The sequence below is a fragment of the Canis lupus genome, chromosome 26 (genome assembly GCF_003254725.2).
Source record: "Canis lupus dingo isolate Sandy chromosome 26, ASM325472v2, whole genome shotgun sequence".
Taxonomy (NCBI): domain Eukaryota; kingdom Metazoa; phylum Chordata; class Mammalia; order Carnivora; family Canidae; genus Canis; species Canis lupus.
This window is the reverse complement of record NC_064268.1, coordinates 9,120,442-9,146,331: the sequence shown is the minus strand read 5'-3', so window position 1 is coordinate 9,146,331 and position 25,890 is coordinate 9,120,442. Positions and strand designations below refer to the sequence as shown.

The following is a 25,890-nucleotide window of genomic DNA, read 5'->3' as shown; positions in this document are numbered from 1 at the left end:
GACTGCTGATGGGTACGAGGTTTCCTTTTGGTGGTGATAAAAAGGTTTTGGAACTAGATAAGGAGGTGGTCGTACAACAATGTGAATGTACTAAATGCTACTGAATTGTTCACTTTAAAATAGTTAATTTTATGTTATATGAATTTCACCTCAATTAAAGTGTCAATGGGAGCCAAACTGTCAAGGTTGAAATCCCGGCTCTGAATTTCCTAGCTGTGAGCTTTACCCCTTTGAGCCTCAGTTTCCTTATGTGTAAAATGGAACCAAAAACAGCACCACTCTCCATGGGTTTTATGATGATTAAAGGAGCTAATGCATACATAGTGCACAAGATCTGGCACATTCTATGTGGCGAGCGAATGCTAGTTATTTCCGTTACTACTATGGGGTTAAGTTTCCCTCAGTTCTCCCGGACTGGGTCAGCCAGAGGCACAGAAGATTTCTGGGATCCCAGCAGAACTGGTGAGGACTCCCCAGACCTGTGGCTGCATCTAACATCTAAGGAATGGGTCAAACATTTCCTGCCCATTAAATTAAAGCAAAGGCCATCCATTTAGGAAGAAATAAAAACTGTAAATATCAAAGCCGATGTATAACTTTTCTGAGCTTCTGTTGCAACTTTCTTTCTTTAATAATTACTGTTTAAAAGAAGAAGTCAGGGACAGAATGGGATGGGGGTGAGTAGATGGGTGCTCTATTCCATTTAAAGTTCACTGCTTGCACTGACTTGCATCCCCCTATCAAATATCTGTGTAACAAGGACTAGCCAATGGCTGTTTGCTCTTTGGACGTTACTTATTTCTGGTGTAAAGTGGCAAGATCTCCTCCGGTACATAACTTTTTTCCTTGTTTCTTTCCAGAAGATCCCAGACTGGGGGGCCAGCCTCACAGACGCCAACAGAACAATCTTCTTTCAACAGCCTTAATTATCTGTATAGCTTTCCATAACAACAAAAGAAAAAATCTTGACCCCACTGTCTGCCAATATTTAAGGCACCTGGCGAGGGAAATCCTTTTATCTTTGCATCTCCCAGAGCAGTTCAGTTTGATGAAACATCCTTCCTACCCTTTCACCCCCTTTATATTCCGAACCTTCTGGCCTAATTCTCCCCATCTCTGTAAAGGGCTGTGTATACTCTTGAGTGTTGACTTGATTTTCTTCTATAAAAACATCCTCACAAGAAATTAAAACAGCTTAGCCCACCCTTGCTCCAGAAGCTACTATACTTGTAGAGTCTTATTCCTCACTTATGGAAAGGGGGGAAATGAACAGATTTGTAGGGGAGGATCAGGATGGGGGCGGCTACAGAATGTGGAAAATGGAATATGAGTTGAGATTTCTTTAAATTAAAGTTAAGGATTAAAGGCATCAGGCTTTCAAGAGTTATCGTGAAAGGCTTTTTAGCAGTCCCAAGTGGATGGACCATAATCTTCTTTTTAAATGGCTATATTTAGAGCACGGAGCTCTCAGGCAGTCCAACCAGAAACTTCCAGCAGGGTACTGCATGCAGAATGGAGGATGGTGTTTTGATATTAGCTGCAGAAATGTGATTTACTCACCCAGGAGTGATCTGTTTTTGAGGAACATATAGCACCTGGAAAGAGCACATACATTTTAAATATCAGTGGAAGAGGTTCACTGCCTGAGTCATGCAAACAGTAAACTAAGAATTTGGGGAGGCAATACCTCATCCCAAATGCTCCACCATTCAAGGGGTATCTGATTCATATCTATAGTGACACCTCTGATTAAAGCAACCATGGGTTATAACTTACACAGAGATTTTTCAACTGGAAACATTTTCTTAAAACCATGCCTCTCTTTCAACAGACCAATTAGTGGATAAGGAAAGTGAGAAGGAATTGTTTATAGGAAATATATTTATTTCATTCTCTGCCTTCCATTCTAAGCTCCATGATCATGTTTACTGAATCTAAAATCTGACCAAGTTCACTGCTACCCTGGTTAAGAGCTACTGGGTGATTTACAAAGGTTACTTGAGCACAGGCTATACTCCACATTAAATCAATATGGTAAAGAACAAATCCAACTAAGTTAGGGTTTTATTTTGTTGTTGTTTTTAACAATTTTAACAAGATTCGCTTATGTTTGAAATAAACCACCAGTGTTGATGCAACCCAAGAGCAGAACCGTTAAAAGTCTGGTGGACGACAGGCAGGAATCCAGACATAGGAGTTCAGTGGAAACAAGAATACTTTGAGTTTCTGAGACAGCAGGACGTCCTAGGCTGGTTTCAGTGTGGTTTGGTTTGTGCTCATTACTGGAAGCACGAGTAAGTGTTCTAAAATCAAAAGTGACAAAGACCCAACTTACAAAGCAACATAATCTTCTCGTAGAAAGCAAAAACACGTTTCCTACATTTACCTCAAATTGCAAATCAAAGCAGACCCCTGACATATTTTCTCTAAGCTAATCTCCAGCAGCCTGCTAACTTTTAAAGGGGTTTAAATTTGACCAGATTTTTTTGTGGCCCCTCCCTTCCTCACAAGACACTGAAGTGTCAAAGGAGCGTGGGACAGTGCTGGGGCAGGAGGAAGCTAGATTCTTCTTCACATGCTAGATTCTACCAGACTTCCCCACATGCCAGTCTCCTCAAAAGCCCAACACCTAGCAGTGGGGCCAGGGAATTGACAGGGTTAAGAAGATTTCCAGTGGGGGCAGCCCGGGTGGCTCAGCGTTTAGCACCTGCCTTCAGCCCAGGGCCTGATCCTGGGGACCCGGGATTGAGTCCCACGTCGGGCTCCCTGCATGAAGCCTGCTTCTCCCTCTGCCTTTGTCTCTGCCTCTCTCTCTCTCTTTGTGTGTCTCTGATGAATAAATAAATCAAAAGATTTCCAGGGATTTTGATAACCCCTGCAGATGCTGAACCATGACAACTTGTGATTTTAAGTGGAAGGAATCATTATTTAACCCACAATATTACCAAGTCTATGCAATTGCTTGTGAATCTGCTAGAAGTCTATAAATCACATCTGAATGCACAGCTTGTCATTCATTCATTCTTTCATTTATCCAACAATGTTCATTGAATACATGCCCAACCCTGTTCACAGCACCAGGGCATACAGCAATATACAGGATAATGGAGATGGTCCTAGTCCTTATGGAATTTAGAGAAGCATAACCAAGCAAGCAACTTCAATGCAGTGTTAGACTTGTGAGGTGGGTGTGTGGAGACTTCCTACGCTGTTTTCTCTTTTTGTTGACATCTGAAATTCTCTATAAAGTTTTTATAAATAATACTAAATGTTATTTATGTGATCAACATGTTCATCCAACAAGTATTTGTTAAATGGACCCAAAGATCAAGCACTATGCTGGGAGAACAAGACAGAAGGGATCCTTACCTTAAAAGAACTATCTGGCAATGGTAGATTTTTATCTATCTGAAATGTGAAAACAGTTAATTTTCTTTAGATTGCATTTATTTATTCATGAGAGGCACAGAGAGAGGCAGAGACATAGGCAGAAGGAGAAGCAGGCTCCCTGCAGGGAGCCTAATGTAGGACTTGATCCCAGGACCCGGAGATCACGAACTCAGCAGACTCTCAACCACTGAGCCACCCAGGTGCCCCAAAACAATTAAAATTGTTTCAAGAATTTTAGGGGATTGGAAGCATACTCAACCAATCAACTTAGTGGGATGAACATTCAAGGTGATTTTTAAGAACTCTTTGCACAAGCATGCCTGCCATTCAAAGGAATGCCATAGACAGCGGTTGGAAAACTATGGCCCATGGGCCAAATCTAGCTCACCTCATTTTGCGAATAAGGTTTTTATTAGCACACAGGCATGTTCATTCTCTAACTAAAATTTTATCTATGGCTGCTCTTACACTACTGCAGCGTTGAGTTCTGTGACACAGACCATATAGCCCACAAAGTGAAAAATGTTTACTCTTTGGCTTTCTAAAGACAAAGTTTGCCATCCTTAAAGAATACTGTTGGAAAAATCAAGAAAGCTTTCTAGAATTAAATCACTAATCCCCCAGGTTTTGTTTGATGGCCCAGGTTTTTCACACATTGGGTTTGCTTAGAGCTATAAATCTCTTTGGCTGTAACTGGAAAGCTTTAAAAAATCCACATGCCCAGGCCACACATCAGACCAATTAAATCTGATACTCTAGTGGTGGGTCTTATCCTTATGTGTTGTTGTTTAAGATTTCATTATTTCATTATTTCATTATTTATTTATTTATTTAAGAAAGAGAAGAGAGAGAGAGAGTGCACGTGTGCACGCACATGCAAGCTGGGAGAGGGAGAAGGATAAGCAGACTCTGCACCAAGCATGGAGCCTGGCATGGGGCCCAATACCAAGACCCTGAGATCATGACCTAAGCCAAAACCAAGAGCTGGAAATTTAACCTACTGAGCCACACAGGCACCCGGAAAATCTCTATTTTTTAAAGCTCTCTTAGGTAATCCTGATGGATAGCAAGGTTGAAAACCAATAGCTTGAACAGAGGGACATCAACCTTGCTTTAAGTTTTCAAGGGTGAATGCAGACTACTAGTCCAGTGCAGTGGTCTTATGGAAGGTGGCCTGCCCCTAGACCCAGGTCTACTAGAAGGGCTGATAGGTCCTAGACTGACACTGAGGGTACTGCCCAATGGTGAAAGCAAGCAGGCTGCAGGCAGTGGTGTGATAGTAAATATTTAACAATGGCGGGTGGTGGGGGGAAGCCCTGATTGCTACAGCTTGCTCATTTCTGTGGTATAAATACTCCCACTATGGCCAATTTCAATCTGCCAACTGGACATCACTGAATACGGAGCTGGGAAGAGATGTACAATAGCACATTATTATATAGTATTTCCTTCACACAGATGCAAGATATAAGCAACCTTAAGAACATATAATAGTAAAGTAATTAGGCAGTGATGAGTTTTGAAAATATATTACCTTGGTTTGAAATAAGTATGATTTCTTTAACTGTAGTAAGTTTGTGTAACTTTATTTTTAATAATGTCTTGCAAAAGTCCTGTAAATTTAACATTTGGCTCTCATGGGTTAACACAACAGTCACAAAGCCAAGAGAGAGTTTGAAGTTGTCTACAACTTCAAAAAAGTTGAGTGGGAAAGCAGTGAGGGGAGAGAGAACTGGTAGTTACCAACAAGTTACATGGCAAACATAGTAAGGTAAAACAACTGAGGCTGGTGCTTCCTGGCAGGATGACCTTGGCATGATGGTTCATTTCCTGAGCCTCAGATTCTCACCTTTTAAATAGGATTATGATGATGAGGGCTCTGCAGCCAAGACAGCTTGGATTCAAATACTAGTTCCACTACTTCCTATTGTGTGAACTTGAACAAGTAACTTACTTCTCTGAACTTTCATCTGCTCATCTGTAAAATGGAGATAATTATAGTATCTACCTGATGTAGGGGTTGAATGTTCTTTAATACACAAACAGTATACAGCATATGGTAAATATTCAATAAACTTTAGCTCTCATTAATATCTTACATGTTTGTGTAGGATTAGATGAACTACTTGTCTGTTGGGTACTATAGCAGTCATTAATGCTCTCTGCCAAATAGTTCTGTGCACAAGGTAGTACTACACTTGACTACTTACGACTGAGCGAGGTCATATGACTAGTGTTGGCCAATGAGTTGAAAGAAGAAATGGTGTATCACTTCCAGGATGGAGCATTTTATTGTTGCCACAACACGCTCTATAGCAGTCCATCAGCCTGAGTCCTTGAATAACTGTGATGAGCAGAGCCCACCGCCCACCCATAATGAATACAAAACCATTGGACATGTTAGGTGAGCAAGAAATATGCCTTTGCTGTGTCAAGCCACTGAAATTTGTGAGTCTTTTGTTACTGAATATAATATATCCTATACAGACTGATATATGGCTAGATAAATGGCATTCATTACTATTAAGAATATCTCCACAGGGGTGCCTGGGTGATTCAGTTGGTTAAGCATCTGCCTTTGGCTCAGATCATGGTCCCAGGGTCCTGGGACTGAACCATGTATTGGGCTCCCTGCTCAGTGGGGAGTTTGTTTCTCCCTCTCTCTCTTTGCCCCTCTCCAACATTTGTGCTTTTTCTCTCGCTCTCTCTTAAATATATAAATAAATCTCTTTTAAAAAAGGAGTATCTCCATAGTTTTCAGAACCACAAATGTCACCCCAAAACTCTAACCCTATCCTCAACCTGGATCAAATACCTTCAGTGGGAAACTTTAACTAGTATTGGCTCCCTAGTAGAGGGAACAAGGTCTAGTATTAACTTTCCAAAACCTACATTTGAACCTACCACTTGCTAGATCTATAATCTCAAGACAATCACATCACTTCTCTGCACCTCAGTTTGCTGATCTGTGATCTGTGAGTGTATTGTCTAAAACACAAACTATTACCACTGGAGGAAATTATGATCTCTGATTAATGATAGAGTTGGATTATTTCCACTGCACTTCATCATCAAGCTCCCAAGAAATTCCAATCAAGTTTTTGTTTTGTTTGTATTTGTTTTATTTTGTTTGAATTAACTACCTCTAGATTTAATTCAGAGTAAACTCTTATCTCTGGTCTCTTGCTGTAGAGGAGTCTACATTCTTGCATCTCTCTCTCTCTCTCTCTCTCTCTCTTGCTCTGAATCACTGACATTCTACAATGTGCCTTGGCCACTTGTCTGAACAATTTCCCTCCTTCTCAGAAAGTTCTTCCTAAAGTCTTCCTTAGAAATGCTTACCCCAGGGATTTAATTAACACTAGGGCCAATATATCGACTTACAGTCAAAATGCAGAATGAAATCTATATATCCAAATGATGTCCACAAACCAATTAGTTAACAACATAATGCCCCTCAACTGCCAACTTCTTAAACATTACAACAACAACAACAAAAAAGGGTTCTTAATTTCATCACTTTGTTCTCACCACTTCTCAACATTGTACAGGCCTTGGCATTTCCTAATTATGAGCAGAGCCTAATTCAATCAAGATTCTGCCACTGGTTTTTCAAACGCTCCAGCTAATGCAGTGAAAGCAACACCTTTTTCCCCCAAATAAATTAATCCTCTGTATTATAATCACTACCTGAAATTTTCATTTTTAAAAAGTCATAATTACACACATCTACTTGTCAAGTAAACAGAAGTTCTTGACATATACTGCATGTCAGCAAGAACTAAGAATTAGGCTGAAGGCCTAGAAAGGGTTTGGAGGATTAGGCCTCAGTTTCTCCATCAGCAAACAGAGACCAAGGTGTGCATCAAATTGTGAATGACAACAGTCAGTGACCTGTAGATCTGTCATAAGAGCAGGAAGGCGTTCATTCATTTGTAAATCTTTATTGAAAACTTACTGTGTGCCAGTCTGTGAACAAGACAGACCTGATCCCTGCCTTTATGGAGCTTATCATCTAGAGGAGGGAAGACAGACATAAAATAGATAATCATGCAAATAATTATCACCATTGTGATCAGTGCCAAGAAGAAAGGGAGGGAGACCAGAGTATACAACAGGAGCTATATAATCTAATCAGGGGGCAATGAAGATGACCTTCAGGAGATGGTACCTGAAAAAGGAATAAAAATAAGCCAGAGGAAGAGCAGGAAAAAGAAAATGGAGATATACCATGTTCATGGATTGGAAGACTCAATAGTGTTTATAGAGTTTACTTTCCTACATTGATCTATAGATTCAGTGTAGTCCCAATCAAAATCCTAAGAGATTTTTGTTTCTGTTTTTGTAAAAACTGACAAGCCAATTCTAAAATTTATATGAAAATTCAAAGGACACAGAATATCCAAAGAAATCTTGAAACAGAAAAACAAGGTTGGAGGACAAGGTATCTGACTTCAAAACTTACTGCAAGTTGTAATCAATAAAGTATGGTATTGCTGTAAGGACAGACATATTAATTAAACAGAATAAAGTGCCCAGAAACAGACCCACACACAGATGCTCACTTGATTTTTGAAGAAAGGCACCAAAGCAATCTAAAGGGAAAAGGAAATTATTTTAAACAAATGGTGCTGGAACAACAGGATAGCCACATGGGGGAAAAATGACCCTCAAATCTCTAACTCATACCATACAAAAAATTTAATTTGAGATGAATCAGAGATCTAAACATGGATAAAACAACAAAACTTCTTAAAGAATATATACAGGAATAGATTCATGATTTCATAGGACACAAGGGAAAGAATATTCCAGACAGAGCACACAGCAGGGGAAAAGACCCTGGAGAAAGAAAGAGTTTGATTTTCTTGGGGAGAAGAGGGAACCAAAAGAAAGCCAGCAAGGCTGGTGTGTGGTGAGTGAGGAAGAGAGTAACAGAGTTAGACATACCACCTGCTTTATTTTATAAAGTGATTTTTATAAAATACCTGCACTTTTAGAGATGAAAAGACAAGCTGCAGGCTAGGAGAAAATATTTGCAAATCATGTATCTGATAAAGGACTTACCTCTGGAAAATACAGAGAACTCTCAAAACTCAACAATAAGAAAACAAACAACTCAATTTAAAAAATGGGCAAAATATCTGACTAGACACACGATCAAAACAGATAAACACATAGCAAGTAAGACATGAAAAGATGCTCAACATCATTAGCCATCGGGGATCCCTGAGTGGCTCAGCCGTTTAGTGCCTGCCTTCAGCCCAGGGCGTGATCCTGGAGTCCCGGGATTGAGTCCTGGGATCGAGTCCCGCATCGGGTTCCCTGCATGGAGACTGCTTCTCCCTCTGCCTGTGTGTCTCTGCCTCTCTCTGTGTCTTTCATGAATAAATAAATAAAATCTTTAAAGAACAAAACAAAACCAAATATCATTAGCCATCAAAGAAATGCAAATTAAAACCACAATGAAATACCACTACACACCTATTAGGATGGCTAAAATTGAAAAAGAAAAAAATCCTGATATATCAACTGCTGATGATGATGAACATGTGGAACAACTGGAACTCTTATACATTACTGGTAGGAACGCAAAATGGTACAGCCGCTTTAGAAAAAATTTTGGCGGCTTTTTATTTTTATTTTTTTTTATTTTGGCAGCTTCTTAAGAAGTTAAATATAGACTTATCAAATCAGCTAGCAATCCCACCCCTATGTATTTACCCTAGAGAGATAAAAACTATACTTACACAAAAAGCTGTATGCAAACGTTTCTAGCAACTTTACTCATAACTGCCAGAAACTGCAAACAACTCAAACATCCTCCAACAGGTGAATGAATAAAAATTGTGATCTATCCATATGATGGCGTATGACTCAGCAATGGGAAAGGAGCAAAGTTCTGAGGCACACAAAATGGAGAAATCTCAATATAATGCACTAAATGAAAGAAGGTAGATTTTATTTTATTTTTTTAAGATTTTATTTATTTATTAATGAGACAGAGAGAGAGAGAGAGCGGGGGGTTGGGGGGCAGAGACACAAGCAGAGGGAGAAGCAGGCTCCATGCATGGAGCCTGATGTGGGACTCAGTCCTGGGACTCCAGGATCACTCCCTGAGCCGAAGGCAGACACTTAACTGCTGAGCCACCCAGGCGTCCCAAGAAGGTAGATTTTAAAAGTGTATGTAGTTTTACATCTATATCTGTATCTATATCTATATATCCTGCATCACCCCATTTATAGGACATTCTGAAAAGGGCAAAGCTATAGAGACAGAGAACAGAGAAGTGCTGCCAAGTATAGAGAGTGGGTAAAGAGTCCAAATATAAGGGAGCAGCATAAGGGAATTCTGGGGCATGATGAAACTGTTCCATATTCTGATTGTGGTCAGAGCTCAGTGGATTATATACTAAAACAAAACAAAAAAAATATTGTATGTAAATTAAAAATAAAACTTCACTGGTCATCTCATCTCCTATGGCATTTTGCCATATTCCCTACTACTATTAGAGAAGTTAAAAGTTCCTGGGTGACTGGCACTGAGGGAGGCACTTGATGGGATGAGCACTGGGTGGTTTGTTTTGTTTTGTTTTGTTTAAGCACTGGATGTTATACTATATGTTGGCAAATCAAACTCCAATAAAAAAGATACCTAAATAAATAAATAAATAAAGTAAAAGTTCTTAGCCAGATGTTCAAGGCCTCAAAATACCTTCCCAGGCTCCTTCCCAGCCTTTCTCTACCCATCCATACTCCCCAGCTCCCTCCTCCATCCAGCTAGCAGGAGCTTCAGGGCTCTAGTCTAGGACGTCTCTGCCTTGGGGCCTTTGTTCATGCTGTTCTCTCTGCCTGGAATAGGCTTACATTTGTCCCTCCTTCCCTCCCTGGTGAGCTATTTGTTCCTTCTAAACATGACTCAAACGTCACCTCCTTGGGTAGTCTGCCCAAAGTAGTGGCCAAACTACATCTCGGGTCAAGGTGTGTATATTCCAAAAGGGTTAATATGTGGAAAAGCAAGAAAGGCAAGGGGCATCTGTCCAGCTGAAAAACGGACTTTCTTAATTAGCCTTATTTAACCTAAAGAAAACATTGAGCTGGAAACTCTCAGGAGATGGAAGTCTGGACAGGGTCCAGCTACTCAAGAGGGAACCGATCCTTAAGTTCTGCCCCTTTGGAGCCTCCAAAGCACACAGCTTGTCCTAAGTTTCCCATCTCCCCACATCTTCCTGTGTTACAATCCGCAGTGAAGACACAGTTTCTTCCCCACACCCAGACAGATAAAGGGAACAGCAAAGCCTCAGCACACCACTTAAGAGATAAGAGAGATTTCTTAGGCTGTGGCTCTGCGAGTCAGAAGTAAAAAGTGGGGTTTCAGCATCGTGCAATTAATGCAGCAAACATTGATTTCTGCACTGTAAGAGGCTGGTTCATTAATTCCAGATGCTCCCACCAGTCAAACCGAGGCTCAGCTTCTTTGCAAGATGAGGCAAATGAGAATACCGAATTTTAAAATTCCTTTCTGCAGCAACCTTTATTACCAAACAGAGCATAAAACCCACCCACCCAGACTGCTTAATTCTTCCTAAATAATTACCAGCACCTGCTCACCTCTGCATCACATGGGCAAAAACTCATTGTGCTGCTCGATGCCCAAGTGGACTCTCTCTTATGAGGAGAGATCAATTGACCAACGACCTCGGCCACCCCCACCCAACCCTGAACCACCATGGTATTTGCTTAGTGGAACAATCTTCCATACCTCTCAGCACCAGGACCTCTTTGCTGGATTGGATTTTTCTTTGAATCACGTTCAGAACGTAAAGACCCAACAGGGACTTCGTAGAAAAGATGTCTGGGGGTCCTTCCAGGGGGAAAAAGAGAAAAGGAAGCCCCTTGGGAGAGTCATTTTCCATTGGAAGAAGCTTCAGGGAGTTGAAAACTTTTTTTTTTTTTTTTTTTTTTTAAGGTAAATTCTCTTTTAAAATCCTTGGCAGGGGTGCCTGGCTGACTCAGTCAATTGGGCATCTGACTCTTGGTTTCAGCAGAAGTCATGATCTTGGGGTCGTGGGATCAAGCCCTGTATGGGGCTCAGTGCTTGGCACTCTGGCATTTGTCACTCAGCCCGGAGTCTGCTTGTCCCTTTCTTTCTGCCATCCCCTATCCACCAGCATGAGCCTGCCTGCTCATTCTCTCACAAACAAAGAAATAAAAATCTTTAATATAAGAAATAAATAAAAATCCTTAGCAGATTTAGCTGGGCTCAAACTCTGTAATTCAAGTCCAAGAAGGCACAGGAATTGGCCAACCATATCACTGAGTTTTCTTGCTATTCAGGAGAATCTTGATACTCAAAGTGTGGTCCACAAAGGTAGCTCGGCATCACTTGGGAGTCTGCTAGAAATGCAGACTCTCAGACCCCACTCAAGTCCTAGGAAATTAGAATGTGTATTTAAACAAGATCCCGAGGTGATCCACATTCATATTGAAGTTTGAGAAGCACTGGCTCAAGTTGTCTGTTTCAGAGAAGTAACAATGAGGAAAGACTGCTGTCCTATCTGTTGGGAGAGTCAGAATGCCTTTTGCTTGTCTGCCCTAAGCTAAGACATCCAGCCTTGCCATTCCAAGTCATCCAAGCCCTGCCATTCCAAGAATCATCATAGCCCTCAGATAAAACCTTCCAATAAGGCCACCAGCTGAGGTCACTGACCCAGTGATGATACCCTGACATGCTTCAGAAAACCCCAAATGATGAAGCCCTCAGTGCTATTCAAAGGCGGTCCCTGGACCAATGGCATCAGCATCACCAGGGAGCTTTGTAGACATGCTAGATCCCAAAGCACTCCAGGTCTATGATTCCCCGAGAATCTTCTGCACACCAGTTTGAGGACTTCCGATTGAGATCTCTTGCCAAAAGAGATTCCAGTGAAGCACAAATCTGAAGCCCATACTGACATCTGATGGCCATACTCCCTCAACTAGACTCCAAATTGGAGATGAGGGAGACCCTCCCTTTTTTTCTTTCAAGTGAAGAAGTTGGGAGAAAGAAGTAAATATAAATAAAATAAGTAAAAATAAACAGGTCCCACTAGGTTATTAACATGGAACAGGGCTGGGAGAGTGATAAGGTGTCTGGTATTCAAGTTCAAAGTCACTGCCCTGAACAACAAGCTCTTTGATGAGAGGCAGCAACAGGCCCAAACCCCTCCCTCACCTGTAGCCCCATCCTCTGCCCAGCTCTCCCAATTCACACGAACAGTTTCTTTATCCAAGAGGAACTCACAGATGAAACACTCGGTCTTTTGAATGTGTGGGTTCCCCCCTTTGTGCCTCCCCGGCCTTCTCAGTTATCCTGGGGAACGCAACGAAGATTTCATGCACCAAATACCATCCGGCTCCAATTGTCATTTCAGGATTCGCACCGTTTTAATGAATGCCAAAACTGTTTTTTCACTTGATAGAGCCTGACAAGACCAACAATCACAGATTAGAGAGAAACTTCTTGCTTTTCAACAAAGGTTAATAAATAGTGACAGCATTAAGTCATTTCTGATTAACTATGCTGAAAGATATTATTGCTGTTTGTAACATGAAATCATTATTGGATTAAGCACAGCATATAAAAATGAAATGTGAGTTTTAATCTCAAACACAGACATTCAGGCTGCTCAGATAAAGGCGGGGATAACACTCAGAGGCCCATATTAATTTTTAAGTTGTTCTGGTGAAGGGATTTCATCTGTCGCTTGTCTGGTCTGTGTTTGATGGTCCCTAAGTGAACTCTTCTTGCCTCCCCTCACCATCTCCCAAAGATGCAAAGAGGCAAACAGCAGTGATAACCTTCCTTTGCTAAGTCAGATCACACTGAGTGTTGAAGCATGGTAGGATGCAAACAAGGACCCAGGGACAACAAGTGGCCTCACCGTTTTAGGGGTTCCTTGACCTCAACAATCTTTCCCAAGAAAATGTGAATCCCAAGTAAGGGATGGGTTGGAGGTTGGCAAATTCCACCCTCATTTTCTAAATGAAGAAGTTGGGGGAAAGGAGTAAAAGTGAGTAAGAGGCTCCTAGTGAGTCATTAACCTGGGACAGGTTTGGGAAAGAGAGGAGACCCAAGTTGGCACAACCCAAGTTCACAGTCACTGCCTTGCCCCTTCCCTCCCATCCCATCCACTGCAGACACTGAGAAGTCCCCTAGTTCAAGATATTTTGTGTATTCCATTCATTCAGCCCCCTGATTGTGATCTCTAAATACCATTTCCCAGTAAAAGGATATGGGGCTTCCATAGCTGAGTCCACAGCTGAAATGTGAAATAAACAAGGAACTGTCTCCTTCCTAGAAAGCAAGGAGGCTGTCCAAGACCACTGGAGGAGGCCAAAGGATTCAAAAGCTGACTTGCAGAGGCCCCATGCATCTGAGTCCCATGAGAGACCACAAATAAGGATAAGAACTGAAATGGATGAAGATATTTCAATTATGCTTACACCCACGGATTTATAATATTTTATTTATTTATTTTTGAAGATTTTTTAATTTATTCAGTTATGGGAGACACACAGAGAGAGGCAGAGACCCAGGCGGAGGGAGAAGCAGGCTCCCTGCAAGGAACCCAATTTGGGGCTTGATCCCAGGACCCCGGGATCATGACCTGAGCCAAAGGTAGATGGCTCTACCACTGAGCTACCCAGGGGCCCCTATAAAATTTTAAGAACAAACCAAAAAACCCCTCTCACTGGTCCCTTTTGGAGGATGTCAGGGAACCAACTCTCTATCCTGAAAACCAGCAAATAAAGGGAAAGGATTAAACATTTATTTTCCCTTTCTTGGGCACACTTTTGTTCATCAAATAATTGATAAGAGGTGGTTTCTCTGTAGAGACATCTTCCAGCTAAGAAAGAGAAGGACAGAGTCAGTGTATGAACATTTTGCAACCTTTAATGAATTAATGGACCTAGGCAATGATTATCATTGGGCATGAAACCCAGTGGATGAAGAGCTGATAGGGAACTTGACAATGGATGGATTAGGCTGACAGCTCCTGAACCCACTGATCAATCTCAATGTCAAAGAAAGGGAGACAGCCAGACCTTGTGTCCTCCTGATGATAGGGCACACTGCCATCCATGATGTGGTCTTGCCAAAAATATTGAACTGGTATCTGATCAAGCCTCTGGGGCTACTGCCAGTTCACAGGAGACCCAGGCGATGGAGGGGAATGTTAAAGGACACTACAGGTACATGTGCAGCAGAGCCAGTGGAGGGAAACTCTACGGGGCAAAGAGCCTGGCTTCTTCAACAAGGAAAACAAAGAAAGAGAGAGAGGAAAATAAAGGGGAGTAGGAGGCTGGGACAGAAAGACAGGGGAGAGATCGGGTGAGGAGAGAGGGAACAGAGATGGCAGAGGATGCAGAATAATATATGAATCCATGAGGCCTTAGTGATATAAATAAATAATTAGATAAACACATGATCAAGAAGGTAAAGCTCTTCAACTAATAAATGCAGAAGTAATGACGGAAAGAGAAAACTACCATTTGGCAAACACCACAGCAGTAATTGTTTCAGGCAAAAAGCATCAACATATGCTAAAATTAGTGGGCAAAAGAATGGTGAGTAACATAATATTTACATAGTCTCAAAGTTTTCCCACAAGATACTTATTAATAATGAAGGGAAAAATAAGAACTTCACAGTGGAGATTCCAAGCAGACCTTACCTTAAGCAGGTGACCAAGTTAACATCACCAGTTAAAGGGGCAAATGGACATCATTGTCTCCTGATATGACTGCACCCAGGATGATACAAGATCATTCTGGTGGCATTTCTGCCAAAAATGCATAACCTGAGGCAAACATGAGTAAAAACATCCTACATTCATAAATGAAAGGACGTTCTACAAATACAATAAAATGGCCAGAATGGCCCCGGATCCTCCCTCACTGTGACACAGTCTCTGAAAAGTATTCCAGACTCATGTACCAAACAATTCTTCTTTTCACTTGGTCCTACAAGGCATATCCCTGCATCCCAGCCTGAGTGCAGAGATATTCACTGAATAAATAAATCAATGAATAACAACAGCTTAAACAAAAAAGGGATTTTTACTGGCTCATATAACTTGACAGTTCCAGGTCAGCTAGCTTCAGGCATGGCTGTATCTAGATGCTCAAAGGATGTCACCCTGTTCATCTCTTGGATCAGCTTTCCTGTGTGTGGGTGGCTTTGTTCTCAGCTGGGGTCTTCACCTGGCAGCTCTGTTTTATCAGGATGGCAACTCCCAGGGAAAGAAAGTACCTTTTTCCTAGCAGTTTTAGCAAAAGTCCCAGGATTTACTCTGATTGAATCAAATTTAGGTACATGCACTTTAATTCCGTTCCAGATTAAAGGAGACTAACGGGACATAACAACTCACGCAATGTATGATCCAGAACCGGACCCTAGACCACAAAAAGTTATCAGTGGGCAACTGACAAAATTTGGGTAAAATCAATATACAAGGCTATATTGCTGTGTTAACATTAATTTCCTAATCTTATAATTGTTCTGTGGTTATGCTGAATGTTAACATTTAGCGAATCTAGGTAAAGGGAATATGGGGAATTCTTTGTACTATTTTTGCAACTTTTTGTAAATATTTTTGAAACCATTTCAAAATGTGAAGTTAAAAAATAAAATGTTTAAAGAAATTAAGTGTGAAGCATTCCCTAACTGCCTTACCTCAAGAGGTTCCCTCAAGACAGCACTTCACAACACTCTTATTTTGCAACACTCAGAATTATAAAATCACTTATGGCTTCTTTGCTGAATGCAGTCTCTCTTCCTGGCCTGTGGGCCTTCTGCACCCAGGGCACTTTCTTATCAGAGGGATCACTGTTCTCCCTTCACTATTCCCTTCTTTTCCCATGCAGTTTTTATTACTTTTTAAAATCACATGTTCCTCTGCATTTGGCTCATTCATTCTTTTGTTCAGTCAATAAATATCTGAGGGCACAGGTGTGCTAGTAAACAATAGATGTTGAGAACCCAGTGGTGATCTGAACATACTTTTGTTCTGTGTCCATCAGACCGAAATCTCCATGGGGCACAGCCCATGTCTGCTTTGTTTCCTACTCTGTCTCCAGTGCATGTCACACAGTTGGCTTTCAAAAAGTGTCCAATGAACGAGTAACTGGATGAATGGCATTCACACCACCACCAATTCCAGCACCCATACTAAGTGATCCCAGGACTGTTTCTTTTAAGCCTGGCCAAGCAGGTATGCAATGCATTTACCTAAATGCACAGAAGAAGCCTCAGTCATCATCTGTTTCAGAGAAGGAATGAGGATAAAAAGGCAGGAGGAAGTCACTGGCCTTAGAGCACTGATAAAACCCAGTCCCCTGGGGATCCCTGGGTGGCTCAGCGGTTTAGCGCCACTTCAGCCCAGGGTGTGATCCTGGAGACCCCGGATCGAGTCCCATGTCGGGCTCCCTGAGTGCAGCCTGCTTCTCCCTCTGTCTGTGTCTCTGCCTCGATCTCTGTCTCTCTGTCTCTCATGAATAAATAAATAAAATTAAAAAAAAAAAAACTCAGTCCCCTGATATCCAGCCCTGTGTAGGTCCCACTGTCCCATGAGGTAGGAGACAGTCCTTCAACAACTGCCAAGTTTTAGACAATTGCTGGGCCTCCTGAGACCTCACACCAACCTCCTTCCTGGTCCCTTCAGTACATTCCCATCCCCTGCTTTACTCCAATTCAAGGAGGGCAGGCATGGAAACATCTCCCCCAGACAGGGTTTCTGTGCTCATTTTTCAAAGAGCAAAGAAACTGACATGAATATGGCTTCAGAAGTTGAGGCCTGCCTGCTTCTGACACTCAGGCACATCCTGAAACAGGGACCAAGAACAGTTGCTCATTGGCTGTGCCGCTGCATTTGGCACTCAATCATATTTTATTTTCAATTTGCCTCTATTTGTTTCATGGGTTTACAGACAACTTAACCCTCTCCCTCACCAAGCCATGAGGTAACCAATGGCTGCAGCTATGGATTAAGTTTTTTTTTTTTTTTAAGATTTTATTTATTTATTCATAGAGACACAGAGAGAGAGAGAGAGAGAGGCAGAGACACAGGCAGAGAGAGAAGCAGGCTCCATGCAGGGAGCCTGACATGGGACTCAATCCAGGGTCTCCAGGATCACGCCCTGGGCTGCAGGCGGTGCTAAACCGCTGCACCACCGGGGCTGCCCTATGGATTAAGTTCTACCTCTGAAAAGCAAGCAAACCCCAATCCATTTCTGGGCCTCAGTTTCCCCATTTGTCAATGAAAGAGGGTGGTTTGAAATTAGAGAGCTCTGGGTTCTGATTCCAGCTTGGCTACTTCCTCAGAGACAGTGTGGACAAGTACAGAACTGCTCCCCCACCTCAGTTTCTACATATGTGAAATGGGTCAATGCTGTGAAGCTCCCTGGGGAATGTGGTTAGAAAGTGTGAAGCTGGGATCCCTGGGTGGCACAGCGGTTTGGCGCCTGCCTTTGGCCCAGGGTGCGATCCTGTAGACCCGGGATCTAGTCCCACGTCGGGCTCCCGGTGCATGGAGCCTGCTTCTCCCTCTGCCTATGTCTCTGCCTCTCTGTCTCTCTCTGTGTGACTATCATGAATAAATAAATAAAATCTTTAAAAAAAAAAAAAAGTGTGAAGCTCACAGAGCAGGTATCTGACAGATAGTAGATGCTATTTCCATCTAAATTCTCCTTATTTCTCACCTAGTGGAGCCTTCTAAAATCACTGGCTTCTCCATTATACCGAATGCATCTGGTAGGAGGGGTGTTGTCTGACAAAAATCCTTGGAGTTGAATTTGGCCTTGAAGTAGGTAGACCCCGCGCTACCTAGATGACCTCCCCAAGGACAGGGACATATCTGCATTGTTACTGCCTTGGGCACTGTTTGGCACAAAGGGATTTTTGTGTATAATATCATTTATTTGCTTTCCATCTTTGTGTATTTTTAATTTCAGGCATTACAGGTTCTATCCCAGACCTTTCTGCCTGCCATGGCAGATGCCCCTGTCCTCCAAACTCCCCTGAGCCAGGGCAGATGTAGTAAACACGGTGGCAGCTGCAACATGAGGCTGAAGGTGAAGCACGCAGCTCCCTGGAACTCCTGGAGGCAACAAAAGAACTCAGTGGGGAACACGGAGAAAAGAATTGTAAGCGACGTCTACATGACATCTTTGCCTGATTGAATTAGGCAGGGACTCTTGAGTAAAGATGTATGTGCCCCAATAAAATGTCAATAAAGTTCCCACAGAGAAGAAACTTAGGTTGCCCAAGGACTTGACCAATCCACATCTGGTGGGTGGGCTGTGCAAGGAGTCTGCAGGCTTGGGCACAGAAGACTGTCAGGGCACATCAGGCCTTGATTAAGGGATGGGGTGACTGTCACCAGAAGCTATACGTTTGAGTGCACCACAAGATGTTATAAAGGGCCTCAGTTTCCTGATCTGTAAAATGAAAACAAGGTGCAGATTCAATGAGATGGTATAAGTTAACACTTAGCACAATGCCTGGTACATAATCAGTGCTCCACCGAAGGAGGAGGTGTTACATGTCATTACTGCTTCTGAATTCCAAAAGGAACAAACGTGATAAACTGAGCTCATCCATTACCCATTTCACCTGACTTGCTCCAACGACCCTTCTACTACATCCTTGCTCTTCCCTGTCCCCCTCCCCTCTCCTTCCTGATGTTATTCACCCCTTCCCCTTTCTGTCACATCAGAAGTGTCCTCATTCAAGGCCCTGTTCTTGGAAGCCTTCCAGGATTTGCTCCATCAAAATCCATCCCCTCCTCCCTGGTGCTCCCATAGCACCTTGCTGCTCTATCAGCAAATGATACAAACTATTAGTTGTTAGTATCATCACCGTAATAGGAGCTGCCATTAATCACCACCAAGAGAAACTCTCCATCTTCTGAACAACACCCTACAGCAGGTATCACTGTTCTCTCCATTTCACAGACAAGAAAACAGAGTCAACAAAGAGGTCAAGCCACTTGCGCAAGGTCACCTAGCCAGTAGGCAGCAGAGGCAGACTTCAGCCCATCTACATGGCTCCAAAGCCCTTCCTCTTCTTCTGCTGAGTGCTCTTTTAGCAGGGAGCCTGTGTGCCCCATTTCCTGTAGGTCCTGAGGAAGAGGCCCTAGAGGGAGAAACAGAGCAGAGCACACACGTGTGTACACACACAGGCACACGGCTTTCTGGCTTCCCATAGCAGCCTTCTCCTGAATTTCAAAACATCTCCCCTTTGCTGAGTCACCTTCCTGGGAAGAGGGGGAGAGAAATCAATACTTGTTGCCTATCAACTCAGTTATCCAATCAACCAGCATCGGCCCCCAAGGCTACAGCCGATTATTCCAAAACCCCCAAACCCCATTTCATTATAGTTAAAAAGAACATTTCCTTTTAATCACCCCCAAATATTTCTGAGGCAGCGGAAAGGAATAAGACTGCCCGGGGAGAAGAGCAGATGACACATCTTTATGCAGAAGGGCACAGCGCAGCATGCGGGGGCAGTAGGCCCTTCTCTGTGGGGGGCCTGCCCAGTGCTCAGTGGGGCTCTCAGGTCTATTTTGGGGGCAGTGATGAGCTGCTTACAGGGCTGACCGGCCAAAGGCAGCTACTTAAAGGACAGCAGGCCACAAGACATGGCATTGAAAGCCTGGCCAGGAGAAACAGAGTGTTTCAAGAGAAGCCACCAGGGCTGAGGTTCCCATTCATTTTCTGTATGAGCCATATGGCCCCCATGCCTCCGCTCCTTCCTTATAAAGAAGCACTGACGTTCTCTGAGGGCCACAGCAGGCTGCAAACTCAGGTGGTCCCAAAAAGGACAGTCAAGGTAAAGAGCAAGTATTGAAGTAGAAGTTAAGGTAAGTGGGACAGGGGCCCCTCTGACACTTAGTGCTCTGTAGTCTTGGAGTGTCTTTGAAGCTCACTGGGCTGCTGTTCCCTCATGTTAGGTGGGTATTGAGTTTATAATCTCCCTTTCTATCCTGACTCTGAAAACAGCATGGCAGTGGTAGTAACAGTAACAGTACTGGTAACAGTTAAGTCAGTGAGCACTCACTGTGGACTGGGTCCTTTCCTTAAATGCATTGTGTGAATCATCTTATTTTACAGATGAAGAACTGGCAGCACTGAAAGGTGAAGTAACTTGCCCCATATCACACAGCCGGAGTGCACAGAGTTGGGATTTGAATCTGGGAGAGCCTGGCCTCTGAACTGGGCTCCTTCCCACCTCCCCAACTGGTCTGGGTGAGGTCCAGGCTTTGGGACCCAACCATAAATGAATGGGTTCAGCAAGACAATTCCTGGGATTCCCTTTGGACCCTGTTGACCCACGACCCCCATGAGCCATCTTGGGATTTGGCTTCTAAATTAAATACTTCTTAATGTCCCAAGTCCATCGACAAGCACTTATTAGGCATCTATCATATCTTTTATATTAGGTATGGGGAGGAGGGGAAAGAAAGGCAAGAAATGAAACTCTGGTCTGCTAGGGACCCTGGCCTGACATGATGAACACAATGCAGGTAGGACACAGCTCAATTAGATACAAAGCAGGAAAAAAGTTGTCCTAAGAAAGGGATACAATAAAAAAGACAATAGAGGCAAAAAGAAAAGGTGACAGCTATGGAGCTCAAGCAGGATTTCAAGGGCAGGTAGGTTTGAGATAGGTGAAAGAGAGGAGGACACTCATGGTGGTCAGAACAGCTTGGGCAAGTGCATGGACCTAGGGTAGACCAAGTACAATGGATCCTAGGGCTTTTGCTAGAGCTACTGGGAAAGAGGTGCTTTCTTTTCCTGGGAGGTGCCACACTGATGAAACATGGCTGCCAGGAAAAAACCTTGGCTGAGAACAAATTGCACCCACATGGAGGAAAGCTGAACCAGGAGATGAGCAGGATGACATAACATCATTTGAGCAGCTGGATACAACCATACCTGAAGCTAGTGACTTGAAACTTTCACATCATGTGAGCCAATAAAAATCCTTTTTTGTTTAAGCTGTTGCCAGGTGGATTTCTCTCACATACAACCACAAGAATACTATCCATTATAATAGAGAGTGCCCAATTCTCCCTCACTGTGACACAGTCCCTTTTCAGGGAAAAGTCTATTCAAGATTCATGCATCAGTTCTTCCCTTTTATTTGGTCCCACAAGGTATCTCCAGGCATCCTGGCACTGAGCACAGAAATACTCAATGAATCAATGAATGACGTCCCCCTCCCCAAGAGTCAGTGCACCCCATCTGTAGAGGTCACATTCAATACCTCAAACCAATCCCCTAGTCTTGGAATTGTGGGATAATGTCTCAGTTTTCTGCCAGTCCCTCTACCTCTGGCCATCACAATCACAGTGAAGTGATTAACCCTAGATGTTCCAGGCACCCACAGATCTGCCAAGTGTTCACTGCTAGAGGAGAGATGTCCAGATCAGGCCCCCTCCTTCCGTGGGAAGCCACCAGACTGTGCCTGAATCCAATCTCCCCCTTAGCTACAGTAAGCTCAACACAGTCCATCCGCTCATCCAACAAATGTTGTTGAACAACTACTACACAGCAGACCTTTTGTTCCAAGTGTCTGAATGAGTCTGGTGATAGGACTGGGCACAGGGGCAAAAACCCAGCAGAGTTTCTCTTCCATGAAATAGAAGAGGCTCCACCCCCACAAATCAATAAAAACCTGAAGATAAGAGTAGCATCTCCACTACGCAGGAAACTCACAAACTTATCTGTTAATAATAATAATAATAATAATAATAATAATAATAATAATAAGTTTTAAACTCCTTAAAATAATCCCCTACCCTGCCCCACAGACACCAAGGCATCAAAGTTCAATCTTGTCATTATCTCTGGTATACTGGCAAGGAATGTTCCTTTGCAAAAAGATAAAATAGAATTACAACAGCCTTTTAAAAGGAATCACTTACCATACCAGATGCCAGGCTAAACGTTTTAGCTATACTGTTTCATTGCCTCCTTGCTACCACTCAAAGCAATGGGGAACTGGAAGCTCAGAGAGGTTGAGTAACTGGCCCAAAGTCACTCAGAAAGTGGAGGAAGCAAGATTTCTACTCAGATCTGGAAGATTCCAAAACATCTCCAAACCACAGCTTTCTCCTTCATTAGTGTAGAAATAAGCAGGACCAACTTCAAGGGGTTTCAACAAAAGCTAGATGTGATAATGCATACAAAGTGTTTTAGCACATGTCCTTGCCCATGTGAAGGACTCCGCCCAACAAGACTGGGTATTTCATCTTCAGTGTGTCTGACATGGTTTGAAGCAGGTGAGCTCAGGGCACCATGTAGGGCCAGGCTCAGTGGAAATTCCCTTCCATATGAGGCTCTCCCTCTGCTGTCTGCCACTGATGCTCAAATGCCAGTTGCCTTCTGACAAGTGCACAAAACAGTTTTGGGTGCCTACAGCCTGCTGGATCTACCCTGGCAGGGAGAACTGCCAGGTGGCTCTCTTGCCGGCTGGCTCCTGCCCCTGGCTACTGCCCAGAGTGACTTAACCCAAGTCTGCACCTACTTGCCAAATCACTGGAGGAAAGATGAGCATAGCATGTGACTCAGCCCACCCACGCAGGACACTCACCCTAGAACCCATGCCACGTTCCCCCTGGCACTCCCAGCTGGGTGCCTGGCACACAGCAGCTGCCTGACAACAGAGTAGGCAAGGCTGCAGAAAGAGTAGGTTACAAGTTGTGTTAAAAAAAAAAAAAAAAAAAAAAAAAAGATGATATTGTGTGCTGACGGGATGTTTTAATCTGGATTCAGGCATTCCAGAAATAACAATAGCTCATGCTCTATAGCACTCACTCTAACCTTTTATGTAAGGTAAGGGATTTAACCCTCACAACATCCCATGCAGTAGGTACTATAATTAGCCCAATTTTACATATAAGAAAACTGAGGCACAGACAAAATGACTTGTCTACAATCACACACAGGTAAGACACACTGAACCTGGGCTGTTCAGGCCACAGAATCTCCCATGTTCAAGAAAGGATCTGAGGTAACAAATGAGAGAGAGCCCTGAGGCTGCCCCATCATACTGCCCATTTTGCAGACAAGACTGAAGCTCAGAGAAGCTGAACAACATGCTCATGGCCCCACAGCATATGAAGCCAGGCTTCGGATCTGCCTTCAGAACTGGTTCCTGATTGCGTTAAATTTTGCATGGCATCTGGTTTCTACTCCACAAAATCTGACTCCTCCACACCAGCCACCTCCTCTTGCAGAGGGTGATTCCACAAAAGACAAATCCCAATGATGGGGAGGTGAGCCAGATGGGGACAGGGGTTGAAAAGAGGTTCACCTGGCCCTACAGAAAAGCCCAACAGTTACCAGGTTCCCTGCAGGACATGGATTTTCTGCTCTACAGAAATGACTGTGGCTGGTTGCACCACATGGGTGGGAGGGTTCAGGGCTGCTGCAGTGTGGCCATCTTGGGGAGCCCTGACTACCTACAGGACTGTGGCCAGAGCCCCTGCCACCCAGCTCAGGGGAACCAAGCCCAGGGCACCAGCCTGCCCTGGGGTCAGATCAGCAACTGTCTAGCAAGAGCTACCATTGTTAGGTATAGGTGTGCCTTGAAAAAGCACATTCTGTACCACACAATAACTTTATATTTAGAAAGCATCACCCCCTCCACAAACAAAGCACCCATGGCTTGTGTGGCCCAAGCTACAGAGGTAAAGCTTGTCAAAATATCAGCCGGAGCAGAGTGGGTTAAAAATGGCACAATCCTCAGAGACATCTGGTTTCCTGAGTCTCCGACCCAAGCTGGAGCCAGCGGGGAGCCTAGTTGCCTGTCACCAATGCTGCAACGCTGTGCTCTGAAACCAGGGAGGTTCCTGACACGCTCTGACCCAAGGATAGCTCTGCTGGGGGCTCCATATGTGAGAGGACAGGAGGGCACCATACATGCTCTCACATGCAACACGCTCATTACACACACTCTCATACATTCTCTCATACATGTGCACTCATACACAGCACAGTTCGCACTCTCACATGCAATGTGTGCTCACACACGACAAGCTCTCACATGTGTATACTCACACATAGCCTAGCTCACACACAGATGATATTGCTCATATACAACATGTTCTCACATGCATTGTGCACATGCACAGAACACACTCTCACACAACATGCTCTCCCATGTGATACACTCTCCTATACATGCCCACATGTTCAAATGCATTCTCACATACTCACATGTACATGCACTTCCCTCATGCTCACGTGCACTCTCACATACACATGGGCATATGGGCCCATGATTACACAACTCATGTGCTTCCCTAAGATGCTCACATACATCCACGTACAAAAAAAGACATGGAGAGTCCCAGAGAAACACGCCCGGACCTATACCCAGCCATGCCCAGCCACACCCATGGCCACTTCCCAACACACACAGAAACACACACACACACACACACACCTCAAGAACATACACGCACAATGATCCACACTTGGTCTTCTTGTGTGTGGACAGCCCCCCAAGAGCCACAATTCACACAGAGAAAAAGACCCAAGGAGCCACACACAAGGCTAGATGCACACACAGAGACACATGGACACACACACATAAAGTCACAGCCTCTTCCTCTCACACCCCCAAGGTCTCCCAACTGAAAGCAGGCCCTGGCACTCACCCTGGGCAGGACTGTCCACACACAGGCCGCGATGCTGTCCTTCCAGCCCTGGCCTGCCAGCTGAGCCCACTCTAAGGGCCTGTCAGGCAGTACCACCAGCAAATAAAAAGCGAATGTGCAAAAATAAAACCGAAAGGCTGCGATAAAGCAGTCCCCTTCCCACAGGACTCTGCGCTGACGCAGGTTCTGCTCTCTGCAATAAACATTTTCATTCTAATTTTAAAAGACATTAGCATTACCTCTTTGGCTCTCCATCCAGCCAGACGGTACTTCGCCTGCTGGGCCACTCACAGGCCGCCCTGGGTGGTGAGGGGATACAGAGTCTCAGGCCTCACACCTGAAGCCCTCAGTTCACCCTGCACGATGGGTGCTGACCTAGGGACCTGCCGGCCACCTGGATCTGATTTACACCATGCTCATGGGATCCCAGGGATGACCACTGCATAAAGCAAAGAGATACCCCCAAACTTCCCCTGAAGAACTCTCTCTCACTCCAGTCAGGACCTCTGCAGACCTAATCCTGCCCTCCAATGTGAGCGTCACACATGAGAAAGGCAGCTTTCAAATGGCGGGTCTAACCTTGGATAAACAAGAGGCTCGGTGTGAACTGGGGCGCTGTTCTCCACCACCATCCCACAACTGGCCCTACCTGCAAACTTGCCTGCAACTCAAGTCTCAGCTCACACCTCCTGGTAGTGACCCAATCTGATTTCTAGGTTTTGTGAAGACTTAAGGAAGAAGGGAAACCACAATGCTAGTCTGGGGGGAAAGTGAGCTATTTTTACAAGCT

The 25,890-nt window shown here is 43.8% G+C and overlaps 1 protein-coding gene across 17 annotated transcripts in view; it reads right to left on the bottom strand.

The window, feature by feature from the left end:
- The window catches only part of CUX2 (cut like homeobox 2), a 283,331-nt gene that overhangs the window by 180,790 nt on the left and 76,651 nt on the right, over positions 1-25,890 (bottom strand). The window contains exon 1 of one of the 17 annotated variants that reach the window (XM_025473954.3): positions 25,101-25,309. The exons of 15 other annotated variants lie outside the window; for them this stretch is intronic. The gene's annotated coding sequence lies outside the window, so the exon portion shown is untranslated. Of the gene's footprint in view, positions 1-25,100; positions 25,310-25,890 lie in introns of those variants that run through there. One more of the 17 variants, XM_035706707.2, reaches the window with a different exon arrangement.